This window comes from Convolutriloba macropyga, chromosome 12, assembly GCF_964194025.1.
Source record: "Convolutriloba macropyga chromosome 12, txConMacr16.3, whole genome shotgun sequence".
In the NCBI taxonomy this organism is placed as follows: Eukaryota; Metazoa; Xenacoelomorpha; order Acoela; family Convolutidae; genus Convolutriloba; species Convolutriloba macropyga.
Window position 1 is genome coordinate 29,641,252 of NC_134479.1, and position 16,432 is coordinate 29,657,683.

The 16,432-nt window shown below is 29.6% G+C and overlaps 1 protein-coding gene across 1 annotated transcript in view; it reads left to right on the forward strand.

The window, feature by feature from the left end:
* Positions 1 to 16,432, forward strand: part of LOC142350450 (uncharacterized) — a 57,139-nt gene that overhangs the window by 16,996 nt on the left and 23,711 nt on the right. The gene's annotated exons all lie outside the window — the stretch shown is intronic.

Below are 16,432 nucleotides of genomic sequence, written 5' to 3' on the forward strand. Positions count from 1 at the left end.
ATAGAGGACCACAAGTTAAATGTGTAATCTGAGGTATAAACAACAAAACTTCATTCTTGTAATATTCCACAATGACTCTGGCTATGACTTCAACCTACTATACAGTGAACTCTTTAAGCAAAATAATGATAAAAGAAAAGTAGATAACATACCACTAGCCGCTGGTAAGTCTAAGATGTTTAGCTTCGGTTGTCTCAAATTCTTAGATAGTTATAACTTCTTAGCTATGCCTCTAGATCAAACAGCAAAGATATATGGGTGTAAAACTAAAACACTATATCCATATGAATACTTTGGTTTAGACACCTACCAAGAAGTTATAGGTAATCTAAATATAGAAAACTTCAAATCCAATCTATCTAATAAGTTACCAACACAAGAAGAAGTCGATAGCTTTAATAAAGACAACAGTCATAAAATTGGTAAAGATATATCTATAGAATGATGTACTAGAATGAAGAACTATTTACAGAATGATGTGGAAATATTAGAATACTGCATGAATGAATATGTCAAATTAAGTATGAAAGAATTTGGACTCAACCAATCCACTACATTACGTTAGTCTCCCGGGTTATAGTTTTGATTGTTGGTTAATGTCAAGAGGTGTTTCATTAGATACTTTACAAGATAAACAAATGCTAGATGATTTTCTTGAAGCAAAGATAGGTGGCATATGCGGTATAATTGGTGATAGGATAGTCAACAATAGTAATGGAAGTAAAATGGCGAAGCATCGGCGAAGCCGTTTCACGGATGACCAGAGGTCAATCAGGGAACCTGCTTCGCAGATCTGGTACATAGACGCGAATAACCTATACGGCTATGCAATGATACGAAAGCTACCTCATAAGGATTTCAAGTTTACTGCCTGCTACATCTCTAGATTTTATATTAAATACTCCACATGATAGTGATCACGGTTACTATATAGTTTGTGATATTGATTATGCTAATAGTTTTAAAGATAAAACAGAGCAACTAGCACTAATGCCCAATAAGAGAAAGATAATTGATAATGAATTGGGATACCGAGAAAGAGAGAAAAGTAAAACAAAAACAGAGAAATTAATCTTCGACCAAAACAACAAAACAGAATACATGGTTCATTATAGGATGTTAAAGCTCTATGTTAAGATGGGAGTAAAAGTAACCAAAAATACATAGAGTAATTAAATTTAAAGAAGATTATATATGTAGAGATTATACACAAAACAAAACAAATAAAAGAGCAACAGCTAAAACTGAAGCAGAGAAGGATGTAAGGAAATTAATGAACAACTCCCTACATGGAAGAATGTGCATGAATCCCCTAAACTTCCTTCAAAGTAAGTTCTTATATGATGAAGAAAGCATAATGAAAAGTATAAGTAAAATAACATTTAAGAATATAAGCCAAATTATAGCCAAATTGAATATAAAAAAAAATTAGAATATGATTCTCCAGTATATGTAGGTATTACTATCTTAGAATTAAGTAAATTACACATGTATGATGTATTCTATAATACTCTTCAACCATCTCTCAAAGATCTACAACACCATTATATGGATACTGATAGATTTGTGTTAAATTTTAGCGAGGGTAATGTCGACAATGAACACATGGACCTATCCAATCTCGAACCTCCAATCAAAACTAATTATAAAGTTCAAAGCAAATTCAAGCACGAATTAGGTAGTAAAATTATAGAAGAGTTTATAGCTCGGTCACCAAAGACATACAGTTTCAAACACTATCCTAAGAAGACTAAAGAAAAAGGAAAAAAAATGTAACAATGCTAAACATGAGGAGTATTATAATGCAATAATGTATAACACAGAGAGAACTGTAGATGAATGTAGAATACAAAAAGTTGGTGATAACATGACAACAACAAAAACAAGTAAGATTAGTCTAAACACATTTGATGATAATAGATTTTGTGTATATAATATTAAGAATGCATCATTAGCTGGAGACAAAGACCTACTGGTTAATAAAATTCTAGAACTAACCATTAATGATGATACAAAGTTAATTGAAGCTGCTATTAGATTATATAATGATCTGTGAACAGACTCAGTCTGTGGTTTTTTAACGAGCTCTGCTCGCGGTTTACCAAGCAGTTTCTTATTTAACTTAGTTTTTATCTTAACAAATAAAAAATGGCTAAGCTAGATAAACTTATAGAATAAAACAGTCTAGAAAAACAAAACAGAAGAAATAGATTAGAAGATAAACTAAGACAACAAGAATATTATGGTGACATAGAAGATTTGTTTGATCCTCTAACTAAAACTTTAAATACAAACTCTGAAACAGTGCAAGCTCTTCAAAACAAAACTTTAGCCGCGCTAGACAGTAATACTAATGCTTTAAAGAGTCTAGGACACCATCAACAAAGCAGCTTTCTTGATGAACGGGCTGCTCTCTTAACTCCCACGCCCGATAGATGATAGAGGCAAAACATTTGCTGTAGACAATGATATGATTGATACTTTGTTAGAAATGGGTAAACAAACAAATAAACAATTTCAACTAATATCAATTGATCCAAAATCAAACAAATTTATAATAAAGGGTGTAGATGTATCTCTAGTCCCTGATGGTATAAAAATGAAAGGTAAAGTCTTTGATTTTTCTAAGGGCTTTGCTATATTTATCATTAATAATGATGTAACCGAAAGAGATATAAAAAGTGATGAAAACAAAATAAAACAATTTCTGAGGGATATTGGTTATAAACAAAGAGGAGATACTAAAAGTAATAGATCAAAACTTTTAAGATGAATGTTTGCTAGTATCGGTGAACCCACTTCTCATGTTATATCAATACCAACCTCCAGTGATGAATATTTATATAATCGTGATACTAGTGATTATGAACAAGGGGTAGAAGAAGAAGAAGAAGAAGAAGAAGAAGAAGAAGAAGAAGAAATTGATTATGAGACTGATAAACAAATCGAAGCTAGTGGTCTTACTAAGACTGACACCATTAATCAAGGAGGTTGCCATTTAAATGGTTTAGTAGACAGATTAGAATTATTAATACTATAAACAAAAGCTGGTCTTGATTGATTATTTGATGAAATGCTAGATATATCTAAGCAACTATTATCTATGAATATTATTAATCAAGAGCAACTAGATAATATTGTTTTTAACTTTGGTAAATAAATAATGATGAAAAACAACAACAACAACAACAACAACAACAACAACTATTAGCAAAAGAAGTATTCAGTCCTCAAATAACAAAGTTTAGAAGAGAAAGAAGGATACCATTATGTAGAGATGAAACATGGTCAGCTGATGTAATTGATAAGTCATCTCTAAGTAAATACAATAATAATTATAAGTTTATATTAACTGTTATAGATATATTCACAAAATATGCATGGGCTATTCCATTAAAGAATAAATCTGGTTTATCTATAACTAATGGTTTTAAAATAGTATTAAGTGAACATAGAAAACCAGAAAAGTTTTGAGTAGATAGAGGTAGTGAGTTTTACAATAAAACATTTAAATCTTTACTTAAAGAATATGAAACAAAACTATATTCTACTTATAGTGATTTAAAGGCTGTGTTTATAGAGAGATGTTATAGAACATTATTACACATATTTAATAAACCAATGTTCATCAATGGTGATGGTAATTGGGTAAATATATTAAATGATGCAGTCATAACATATAACAATAACATTCATTCAACAATTAATATGACATCAGTTGATGCTTCTAGTAAACCTGATAAAGTTATATGTATTATATCTACTTCTACTAAGATTAAACCAAAGGGTAAACCTGGCTACGCCCAATTTAAAGTTGGTGATTGTGTTAGAAATGCAGATAAACGTAATATCTTTTCTAAAGGTTACACTTCTAATTGGGATAGAGAACTGTTTAAAGTTAATGAAGTTTTGAAAACACAACCACCAACATATAAAATAGAAGATATTAATGATGAGAAAATAGAAGGCAAATATTAAAATCCGAGTTTGACTTTGAATCTAATAATAAAGTTTTAGAATCATTAGACATTTTTCTTACTGTAACCAAATACAAAGATGACAAGACGTAGATTTAACCAAGCGAAACATCAATCGGGGAACCCGCCTCTCGGATTAACATCAACAAACAACTTAACACTAAGTAAGTCTCGTGGGTTATTCCTAGAAGATATTGATAATATTGATATGAACGATACCTATAAAATTACAAATGTAGATTCTCCGAATGAAAAAGATGTTGTTAATAAAGAGTATTGTGACAATAAATTATTATCTTCTAATAATAAAATAGATATTTTAAGTAAAAACATAACTGAGCTAAGAAAAGGTGATTTTGATAAAGTCACAACTAAAACATTACAACTAAATGAAACACGAGTTAATGATGAACTAACTTATGAGTTTATATAATCAGCAAATGAAGTCACAAATACTGTTAATTTGTGTAACAAAGTTGCTGCTGATACTATCTCTAAATATAATCAATTAAAACAGGAATTTGATAATTATAAGTTTAATCAAAATATTACTAACATACAATTAGATGATATGTTTACCAACGATCTAAGAGAAATGAAATACAATAAATCTCTTAGAAAAGTTATAGTACAATATATAATTGCTATAATTTTACGAAGTACGTTAATTCATAATAAAGAGCAAGCAAGACTTGAGATGCATTATGGTTTTAAACAAGAAGATATAATGAAAGAAATAGAAAGATTTTTTACTAATGAAAATAAGCAAAGCTATGGCGGAGTCCATGACCAATCGAACAGCACCGAGTGAGAGATTACTATATCGAGATTTGTCATCAGTATCAGAACGAATAATAAATGAAAAGATTCGAGCCAATAATAAATCTAATAATAATTTTAACATTATAAAAGATATTAGAAATTATTATGAAACTGAAACTAATAACTATAATAAGAAGTTAAGTATATATAAAAATTATATTAACGTAGCTGAGATAACACAAATAGTATTATCATCAATAGCAACAACGGCAACCACAACATCAGTTGCATTAACAGGTATAGGTTTACCTTATTTTAAACCAACAGTTTTTGCTACAGCAACTGTTTGCGGTTCATTATCAAAAACAGTTAAAACTAAAATAAGAAATAAAATTATAAAGTATTCACAAATGTATAATTTAAGTAAACAGTGATACTTAAAATGTATATTTTAAGTAAACTATATATTAAATCAATGAATGATAATAAAATAGATAATAATGAATATAATGAATTAGTCAAGGTTTATGAAGAATATAAGAAGAACAAGAAAAATAAGTTAGGTGTTTTTTTAGATTATAGCTATTAATGCTTAGTAATAACAATGTTTTTAGTAATAATAATATTAGTATTAATATTTATCCGCGAAGCAGTTACACCGATCAGGGAATCTGCTTCGAAGATCGGTAAGATTAAAGCTATAATTGAAACTATAGTCTTAGTCTTAACCTTAGCCTTAGCCATAACTAAATTATCTTTTCTTTGTACCTAAGTATAAGCCTTTTCCTTTTTGTACTACCTTTATACCTTCACCAGTAGTTGCAAATTTAATTAAATCAGATGTGGCCGATAAAGCAGCTCTAGGGTTTCTAGATGCAGCCGCACTTCCTATTTTACTTGCTATTTCTAATGCTCTTACAGGATTATTAGCAACTTTCTTTCCAAAGTTAACTGTAGCTCTACCAACACTTTTAAAGAAATCTTTCAATCCCTCTGCCTCTATTGTTGCATCACTGACAGTCATAGACTTATTTCTCTTACATTTAACACAATTACCCTTTCACATCTTAGTACCTTTTGAAGTAATAAAACCTCTTATGTTATTGGTACCACTATAATGTCTACCACCAACACAATATGAATTAGTTTTAAATTTCTGTAAAAGACTCATTTCTATATATAAAAAACAATGGAAGTTAAAAAGTATAATACCTTTGTTGCTAAATCTAACTCTAAGACTACGGGTTCCACCCTCGAGCGAAGCTCGAAGACTAAGCCTAAGACAAAGCTTCAAGCTAAGGGTCTATCTCAAGAGAATAAAAAGAAATTAGATTTTTTTTATGCTAAGGGTTTTGTTAAGACATGTAAGAAATAGTTTAGAGCTATGGGGCTTCGCACATGTTTCACCATAACTATGTCTATAATTATAACAATGACTATAACAAGGACCATGACTATAACTAGGCCTAAGATATAATGTCAACATCTTATTACCATCACTATTAACACTAATAATTTTTCTAGTTAATACTAATGCATGACATATAACATCTGCAACTGCAGCACTAAATTTAAAATAAGTTGTATTGGTTGTGGACCTATATGATCACTTTGATATCTAGTATCGAATACATATATTCTATAATTTCTTTTGAATGTTCTATGATATATATATGGTTTTATTTTATGTGGTAGTCCATTATAATCTTTATTAAAGCTAACGATCTCTTTAAAAGCCTCATTATAATTATTAGTATCATAATTAATATTCATTCTATCCTCGGGATAAAACTTCCTGCCAATCTTACAATAACATTCAGTAACATTCATTATATCAAATGTACTTGCATCATGAGTTTGTTCATTAACATTATTATTTTCAAAACCAACCATTATATATTGCGGTCTTTCCATACCATTTTCCATGCCTAGATCAAACAAGAAGTTTGTAGCATTGGGTACATTCTTATAAAATGTCTTTCTTTCATAATAGCTAATGTCTACAGTATTCTTTTTACTTAAACCTTTTGCTCAATATTTCTATTGTCATGACTAGGATCAATACTGGGCACAAACCATGATATATCTCTAATATCTATATTACCATCATTACCAACTGCATCAGCACCAGCATTAACTCTAAATAGAGCTCTATTATTATTATTTCTTTTTAATATTAGTTTAAATCCTAAACCATATATAATCTTTTCTAAATCATTTACGAAGCCAAATAGATCACTCATCTTAATCATCATATACATATGACCCCGTTCTTCAACAATATGGTCATCTTTAAGTTGACTATCTCTATTACCTTGATTTCTAACAAAACCACTCTCATATTCATCATAAGTACTAGTTAATAACTTATACATCAATAGATTAGGATGACAATGATCTATATATTCAATAGTTCTACCACCACTAGTTTCAAGCTTAACTGAACTAAACAATGCCATCATACCATAATCAACTAATCTGATATTAGCATTATTAGCCAATGCACCACCAGCATCATCTGATACAAAAAGCTCTATCTCTAGATATGAATCACGCAAATTTAAATGATTCTCTTCTCTATTGAGAAAGATATTAATATTAGTATTAGCCGTTTTCATTGTTACTAGATTGTTAGGTTTATATTTTATAATCTTACTTTTGTGTATATCATTATTATAACCATAAGTTGTATCCAAATTAATGTTCATTTTTGTAATCCAAAAATTTAACTTTAACTATAACTATAACTATAATTATAACTATAACTATGACTATAACCAAAGCCATAATTATAAATATAAATATGATCTAATATTTGAATATAAAAAATGACTGACAACTTAGTATTATATGAACTATAAAAGATACATGAAACTCAAAGTTTAACTTTAGTGAACCTATACTTAACTCATCAAAATTAAGTTTAATTAGATTATCTGTTTATAATTCGGTGTTCAATGTGAATAGAAGGAACAATCAAGTCTTATATGATACCCAATGTGAAACATGTTCAGATACCAGCATTTTAGCTGCTATACCAGGTGCATATTATTTAATCGAAATAACAGAATTAATAAAAGAAGAAACTAATGGTAATGTTATAATAGAACTTGATAAGAATAAAAAGAACAGTTTAATGGAAATAAAACAAGGTGCAATTAACTTTGACATAGAAAATTCAATAGCCCCATTACTGGGCTTTAGAAAAATAGTTTATGAACAAGGTAAATATACATCTCAGAAAATTGTTGATATTATGGGTTTTAGTGTTATTAGCATTCATTGTAATGTGATATCTGGTGTTAAAGATAATGGGAATAACACAGACATACTGTATACTTTTAATCTAACAGAACCACCAGGTTACTTGATAAACATTATACCAACTAAAATCTTAAATCAAAATGTAACTAAAGATAGAATAAAATATATAGAGTTTCAAATTAAAGATGAGTATGGGAGACCTATAGACTCTAATGGCGATGTATTAAGTTTAACTTTACATCTGACGTAGTCAGCTGGGCGAAGCTCCATCTGGTGTAACCAGCAACTTCGTTGATCTAGTCTAGATATAAACATAATTTTAAACTCAGACTAAACTACAAAACTCTCCGATCCCTATTAATTCTTAGTTTACCATTAATATTTTTGTTTTTAGTTATATCAATGACAATATAATTATAAGGCTCTTTCCATACCTTATTACATATATTAGCAATATCGTTATAACTAAGTTCAACCTTATTAAAGAAATCTTGATATATAGATATGAGGACTTTCCCTCTTTGTTCAAATAAAATAAATAGATTACAGTTCTCTCTAACACTCTGTCTATCTATTGTGAATAGATTTTGGTTAAGTTAAATCATATTGCAATTAATATGTCTACCCTTACAAAAGTATTCATTAACAACTGGCTCTTTGGCTCTAACATCATCAAATATCATTAGTTTCTTTAGGTCTTTTGGTAGTTGATCGGGAGAGGGTAAATCTTTTATATCTTTAACAAACTCGACATGTGCTTTATGATTTATTTTCTCTACATCTTCATATTGATCACCAGTAGGACCAATGATGTATAGCGTAACAAAGTATATTCTAGCCAGAATTAATTTTTTTAATAAGAATGTCTTGCCGCATTCACTAGGACCAGATATTATACATCTAAAGTTCTCTGGGAAAGTAGCTGCTGTAATTATATTATCATCATTTAGCCGTGATTGTAGATCTTCATTTATGTTTACAGAGATATTGTTACTAAGACATTCTTTGTTGTTAAGTTTACCCCTTTGATGTTTTTCATCAAATAGATATAAAAAATTATCATTAACATTATCATTGTCATTAACATTATCATTATCATTAAAATTATCATTATGATTAACATTGTCATTATCATCATCATTATCATTAACATTATCACTAGCATTATCATTATCATTAACATTATCATTATCATTATCTTTATTAGTAAAGCTACTTCGTAGATCATTATCTTTATCATTAACATTATGTTTAACACTATCACTATCTTTATCATTATCATTATCATTATCATTAAAATTGTCATTAAAATTATCATTATCTTTAATATTATCATTGACATTAACATTATTAGCCAAAACAACTTCGTAGATCTTTTTTACAACCTAAACAAAAACACTCATTATATATTCCTGGATATTTAAATTGATTAACTAGAATATTCAAAGCATTGTTAATTATAAATCCTCTATCAATAAGATAGATAATCTTTAAACAATAAGCCCCACAAAAAGATTCATCATATTGTTGTATTCTTTCATTAGAGCCTAGATCAACATATTCTTCTAAAAATAATGGTGGGGTCTCAACACCAAAACTATCAAAGTAATACACAGGACCTCGTTCTCTTCTTATAACTAAAACCCAATGTGTACCATCAGTTGGATGTAGATTGACAATATTGCTGACGTTAGGGGTCACTTGTGTTATCTGGAGTTTCATCTCTCATTACAATTTCAATTGGTGTTAGACTTATATCTTTTCCTATATCCTTTATTCTGATATCACTCATAGCATTATTATCAATATTAAATTTATTATTGAATTCCTCAAGAGTTAGGATAAGCATTTTTAATAGGTATAAAAATGGAGACAGGTAGCGCAGTTATAATTTTTATTTTCTTAATTGGAATTTGTTATATAATATATGATTCAATACCAAGTAAATATACAAAACTAGAAGAAAGCTTTGGTGGATTTATGAAAAGGAGTCTAGTTAGATTTGGAAATGAAAAGTCGCCATTACATACTATTGTTTATGGTGGAACTGGAATAGGTAAAACATATTTTATTAGACAACTTTTAAAATTATACTTAGATCATAACCAAAACCAAAACCAAGACTAAAGCCAAAACCAAGACCAAGATCAGGGAAGTAATTTGGTAAACCACGAACAAAGTTCTTTCACTGATCAAGCTAAAAATATAATCATAGTATGTAAACATGATAGAGATTGGATAGATCCTGAGACTGGTGAGTTTTATATAAGATTTGATACATGCGATATAAATATGATCACATCAAAAGAGAAGTCTAAATTCAAAGATAGTGTAATAGTACTTGATGATATGGTTGATAAATTAAATAAGGATATAGCTTTTTATTTCACAGACGGCAGAAATTATAATATTCAAATGATTGTAATGTGTCAGAAACCAGCTCTAATAATTAATACAGCAAGAATGAGTTGTGATACTATTTATTTAACAACTTATAATGGAGCTGATCTGTTTAAAATTTTTAATGAAACATATAAATGTAAACATAACTTCAATAAAATAATTAGTGAGTTAAATAGTAACTTTTATAATTGTACAGATGGAATGTCAGATGAACTTCGTTGTGGTATAATTAAATTTAATTGGAAAGAGAAGACTTTTATTATTATTGATGAGAATAGAACTATGATATATGACTCGAGATTTGGTTTCCTTGATTTAAAAGCTCTTATTTTAAAAGATAAATTAGAAAGTGAAGACAAAAATAAACTTATAGCATATATGAAACCACTCAAGATAAATGCTACAGATAGAAATACTAGTAATCATGCTAATTATCAGTTCTGTTTTAATAAACTTCTTACATTAAAAGGTATTAAAATACAGAATGATGTTTTAACAGAAGAAATGGTTGAAGCTGATGGTTTTAGGTTAGCATCAACTATTTTAGGAATTATAGGTATATGTTTTATGATAAATAACTATATGGGTCCTAATACAACAGTAAAAACTGCTGGAAATGTGGCAACGAGTGCAAGTAATATATTAAATAGAGCAAGTAAATTGGTTAATGGGACTTCGTCCATCAGTGAAACTGCTTCGCAGATGTTTCACCATTTTGGATATGAGGAAGAAAAGCAGAGAAACCAGTTTATCGAAAAGATACAAGAAGAATATATAGATGAAGAGATGGAAACTTTAAATAGAAAGGGACAAAAATATTTTAAAAAACTATATGTAAAAAATGAAAAATTTAGAGAAGAAATTATAACTTTTGTTAGAGATAAAATAGCATTAGACCTTGAAGTGATTTTAGACAGAGGACATAAAACTAATACACTCAATATGACAGGGAAGAAATATTTAGCTCAGTGTGTCGTGTCTAAAGATAATACTAAAGATTGAATTGAAATCTTGGCTAAATATGTTGGGTATAATTGAAATTTGACCAATTATAAATGGTTATAAAATGTTTAGAGTTAAAAGATAAATGTGGACTCCCTTTTAATTTAGCTTTTCATTATTCAATATATCATGAAGATATAATTAGTAAATATGCATGTGGTGATAAAACATTAAGTGGTATTTGTATGAAAACTGATCGTTCTTTTAAAGATGAATCTAGATATAACTCTAACTCTAGTATTAGCTCTAACTCTAACTCTAGCTCTAGCATTAACTCTAACTCTAACTCTAACATTAGCATAACTCTAACTCTAGCATTAACTCTAACTCTAACTATAATTCTAACTCTAACTCTAGCATTAGCTCTCTCTCTCTCTCTCTCTCTCTCTCTCTCTCTGACTCTAGCATTAACTCTAACTTTAGCACCAAAGTCATAACTAGAAATTGTAATAAATGTAATTCTGTAAAACCGCTAACTGATTTTTATGAGAGTAAGTATACTTGTAGAATTTGTACTTCAATTAAAGTTAATTGTCTATATTGTCCCTCTCCTGTGAGATATGATGGAATAAGAGCTCATGTAAAGAAACAACATCCAGATGAAGAATTAACTAGAGGATTTAGTAGAAATTTAAATCCTCGAAGCGGTTGCACCGATGAGAGATCTGTTATTAGCCAAACTGTGGAAAGTTGTTCGTGTAAATATTTTAATTTTGTATCATTTCTTATTAATAATGGAAAAAATATAGAAAAAGTTAAAAAGAATTTAAATTTATTGAAGAGTATAAATAATTTAAAATATAAAATATAGAAAAGTAAAAACAAATAAAATTTTATTAAAAAAATTAGATAATTAGATAATTTTTAAAACTATTATGTAAAAAATGAAGAATTTAGAGAAGAAATTACAAATTTTGTTAGAGATAAAAAAGCATTAGACCTTGAAGTGATTTTAGATAGAAGATATAAAACTAATACACTCAATATGACAGGGAAGAAATTTTTAGCTGAGTGTGTCGTGTCTAAAGATAATACTAAAGATTTAATTCAAATCTTGGCTAAATATGTGGGGTATAATTGAAATTTGACCAATTATAAATGGTTATAAAATGTTTAGAGTGTAAACATAAATGTGGACTCCCTTTTAATTTAGCTTTTCATTATTCAATGTTTCATGAAGATATAATTAGTAAATGTGCATGTGGTGATAAAACATTAAGTGGTATTTGTATGAAAACTGATCGTTCTTTTAAAGATGAATCTAAATATAACTCTAACGCTAGTATTACCTCTAACTCTAACTCTAACATTAGCATAACTCTAACTCTAGCATTAACTCTAACTCTAACTAAATTCTAACTCTAACTCTAGCATTAGCTCTCTCTCTCTCTCTCTCTCTCTCTCTCTCTCTCTCTCCGACTCTAGCATTAACTCTAACTTTAACAGCAAAGTCTTAACTAGAAATTGTAATAAATGTAATTCTGTAAAACCGCTAACTGATTTTTATGAGAGTAAGTATACTTGTAGAATTTGTACTTCAGCTAAAGTTAATTGTCTATATTGTCCCTCTCCTGTGAGATATGATGGAATAAGAGCTCATGTAAAGAAACAACATCCAGATGTAGAATTAACTAGAGGATTTAGTAGAAATTTAAATCCTCGAAGCGGTTGCACCGATGAGAGATCTGTTATTAGCCAAACTGTGGAAAGTAGTTCGTGTAAATATTTTAATTTTGTATCATTTCTTATTAATAATGGAAAAAATATAGAAAAAGTTAAAAAGAATTTAAATTTATTGAAGAGTATAAATAATTTAAAATATAAAATATAGAAAAGTAAAAACAAATAAAATTTTATTAAAAAAATTAGATAATTAGATAATTTTTAAAACTATTATGTAAAAAATGAAGAATTTAGAGAAGAAATTACAAATTTTGTTAGAGATAAAAAAGCATTAGACCTTGAAGTGATTTTAGATAGAAGATAGAAAACTAATACACTCAATATGACAGGGAAGAAATATTTAGCTGAGTGTGTCGTGTCTAAAGATAATACTAAAGATTTAATTGAAAGCTTGGCTAAATAAGTTGGGTATAATTGAAATTTGACCAATTATAAATGGTTATAAAATGTTTAGAGTGTAAACATAAATGTGGACTCCCTTTTGATATAGCTTTTCATTATTCAATATAGCATGAAGATAAAATTAGTAAATGTGCATGTGGTGATAAAACATTAAGTGGTTTTTGTATGAAAACCGCTTGTTCTTTTAAAGATGAATCTAGATAAAACTCTAACTCTAGTATTAACTCTAACTCTAACTCTAGCACTAACTCTAACTCTAGCATTAACTCTAACTCTAGCATTAACTATAACTCTAACTCTAACTCTAACTCTAGCATTAGCTCTCTCTCTCTCTCTCTAACTCTAGCATTAACTCTAACTTTAACACCAAAGTCTTAACTAGAAATTGTAATAAAGGTAATTCTGTAAAACCGCTGACTGATTTTGATGAGAGTAAGTATACTTGTAGAATTTGTACTTCAGCTCAAGTTAATTGTCTATATTGTCTTTCTCTTGTGAGATATGATGGAATAAGAGCTCATGTAAAGAAACAACATCCAGATGTAGAATTAACTTGAGGATTTAGTAGAAATTTAAATCCTCGAAGCGGTTGTATCGATGAGAGATCTGTTATTAGCTAAACTGGGGAAAGTGGTTCGTCTAAATATTAAAATATTAAATATTTATTTAAAAAAAATAGAAAAGTAAAAAAATAAAAATTTATTAAAAAACTTAAATTTAAAATTTAAAATAAAAAACTTAAATAAAAAACTTAAAAATTTAAAAAAGAGGGAAACCAATCTTTAAGCGCGATAAATAGTGATTTTGTACTGTGTCATCCCTCCGATAGGGGCGATTTCGCTCTTAAAGAGTGATTAGCAAAATATTAGAAAAATTTTAAAATTTATAAAAGAGTTAAGCTGGTGTTTTTGTTCAAGTTATCCACGAAGTGGTTACACAAATTTTGGCAAGTTGGTTTTATGTTTTTTTTACACGGTCTCACTAGTTTTATACTAGTATCTGGGGACGTCCACTGGAGTCAGTGGGATAGAACCCAAACTATCCGTCTGATAACAGTTAATTACCAGCTTAACTCGACACTAGTGGTTTGCACTAAGTTAGACAAGAAATGATAGATTTTGAGTGAATATAAAGGTAATAAGTTGTAGTGGATAAAATAGGGATAGCAACAAGCAGTAAAATTTGGCCCGATTCGACATGCGCGATTGGCGTTAGGAGAAAGGGTCAAAATTTACTGGTGGTTGGTGTCCCTGTTTTATCCACTACTCACAGCGGAGGGTCTGTGAGAGATGACAGCAAGAGTAATTTCCAACACGGTCCTACTGACCACCACGCAGCTGCCTTCTTCCACGGGTAATAATTAATGCTCTGCCTAAACACCCCCCTCTTGCCTGCGCTGAGTGAATTAGACGGCCAAAAAAATCAGACTAGATTGTTTTAAGTCCAGTGTGGCGCATAAGGGCTGGCTCTTCAGATTGTCCGGTTTGCTGACTTCCACTATCTGAGACAGCGGTAGTCGCCCAGGGGACCCATGGGGATGTGGTTGACTTCCTGGTGGAAAGCAGCAGACCTTTCTTCGAAAGGGTTTTCAGCATAACTTTCCAAGTCTACCCAAATAGTCTCTCAGTAAATTATGTTTTTGTTCACGAGTAGTCATGATTCACTTTGTATAAAGGTTTTTGCGGATCAATAGAAACTTCAGTCGATTTCGCGGGAACAACGCATTGGCACAAAATGGCATTTGCAAGAAATGCACTTCTAAATGTTCTAAAGCCAAATTTTCAACCAGAAAGTAATTTGTATTTTTCAAGAAATGTATATAAACTTTTTAATGACAGCTCTTCAAAAAAATTTGAGATCGCGCTCAGCACGGAGATTGGCCGAAAATTACTGCAATCATCATGGGAAATTTCCATGAAAATTGACATTTTTGCTGTTTCCAAATGATACTTTCCAGTGGCGACAGCTTCGTCGAAAATCAGGGTAAGATATGAGTTCAAAACCACTCCAAATCATTTAATAACAAATTTATTCATCAATTTCCGTCAAATTACTGTCTGCTAACAAATAAATTCTGCTTTCAACGTCATGGTATTTGACTGCCGGAAAAAAGTTTTAATTATATGTCTTGGAAGATCTACAACAGCCACGTTGGATATCGAACTCGCAATAGACTTTCCAACTGTCACAAAGTGTTCATTGACTTCCGTAGCAGTTGTATTATTGTCATTGCAAACTATACCCCGTTTGGAGGAAGCCTTCATAATTTTATAGAAACTTTTGTAGTTCTTCAAAATTTGTTTTTGCGCATACTGCATTTGCCACTAATCACATTTGTAACCTGATTATGGACCGTTTAACAATGTGAACGAGCAATCTCTGCAAAATACTGACAATCAAAGTCTGATATAGTTTTTTTTCGTTTGGTAAACAACCGCTTAAATCTATCACTGATCCACAGAATTTCATGATTTTTTCATAGAAGCGAATTTCCCTGGCTCAGATTGATGTAAAACAACAGCATTGCTGTCAGCTAGTTTCTAGAGACCCAATCATTTGGGTTCAAATCTATTTCAGTATCCAAATTTGAGGGTAATGATTGAGAGTAAATTTAGAATTATTGTCATTAACGTCATCGTCTAGGAATTTGAGATTTCCTAGCAATGGTTTTAGAACTCTCCGATTTTACTCCTTTCAAGTTAAAAATTGTTATAGGGCTATAATGGTCATTTGAAGTAGTTTTTTTCTAAATTTGTGATGAGCTTTATATGATGCTATTACATATGTTGACGTAGTCGCACATTGTCTTGTCGGCCTAACTGGGCCAACAAAACGGAAACTGTTTCCAAAAAGTCAAATTTTCAACTCATTTTTGAGATAAGATTGTTCAAGTATATCCTGATTGAAATCAACACAAATTTTGAGATTTCCAACATGCT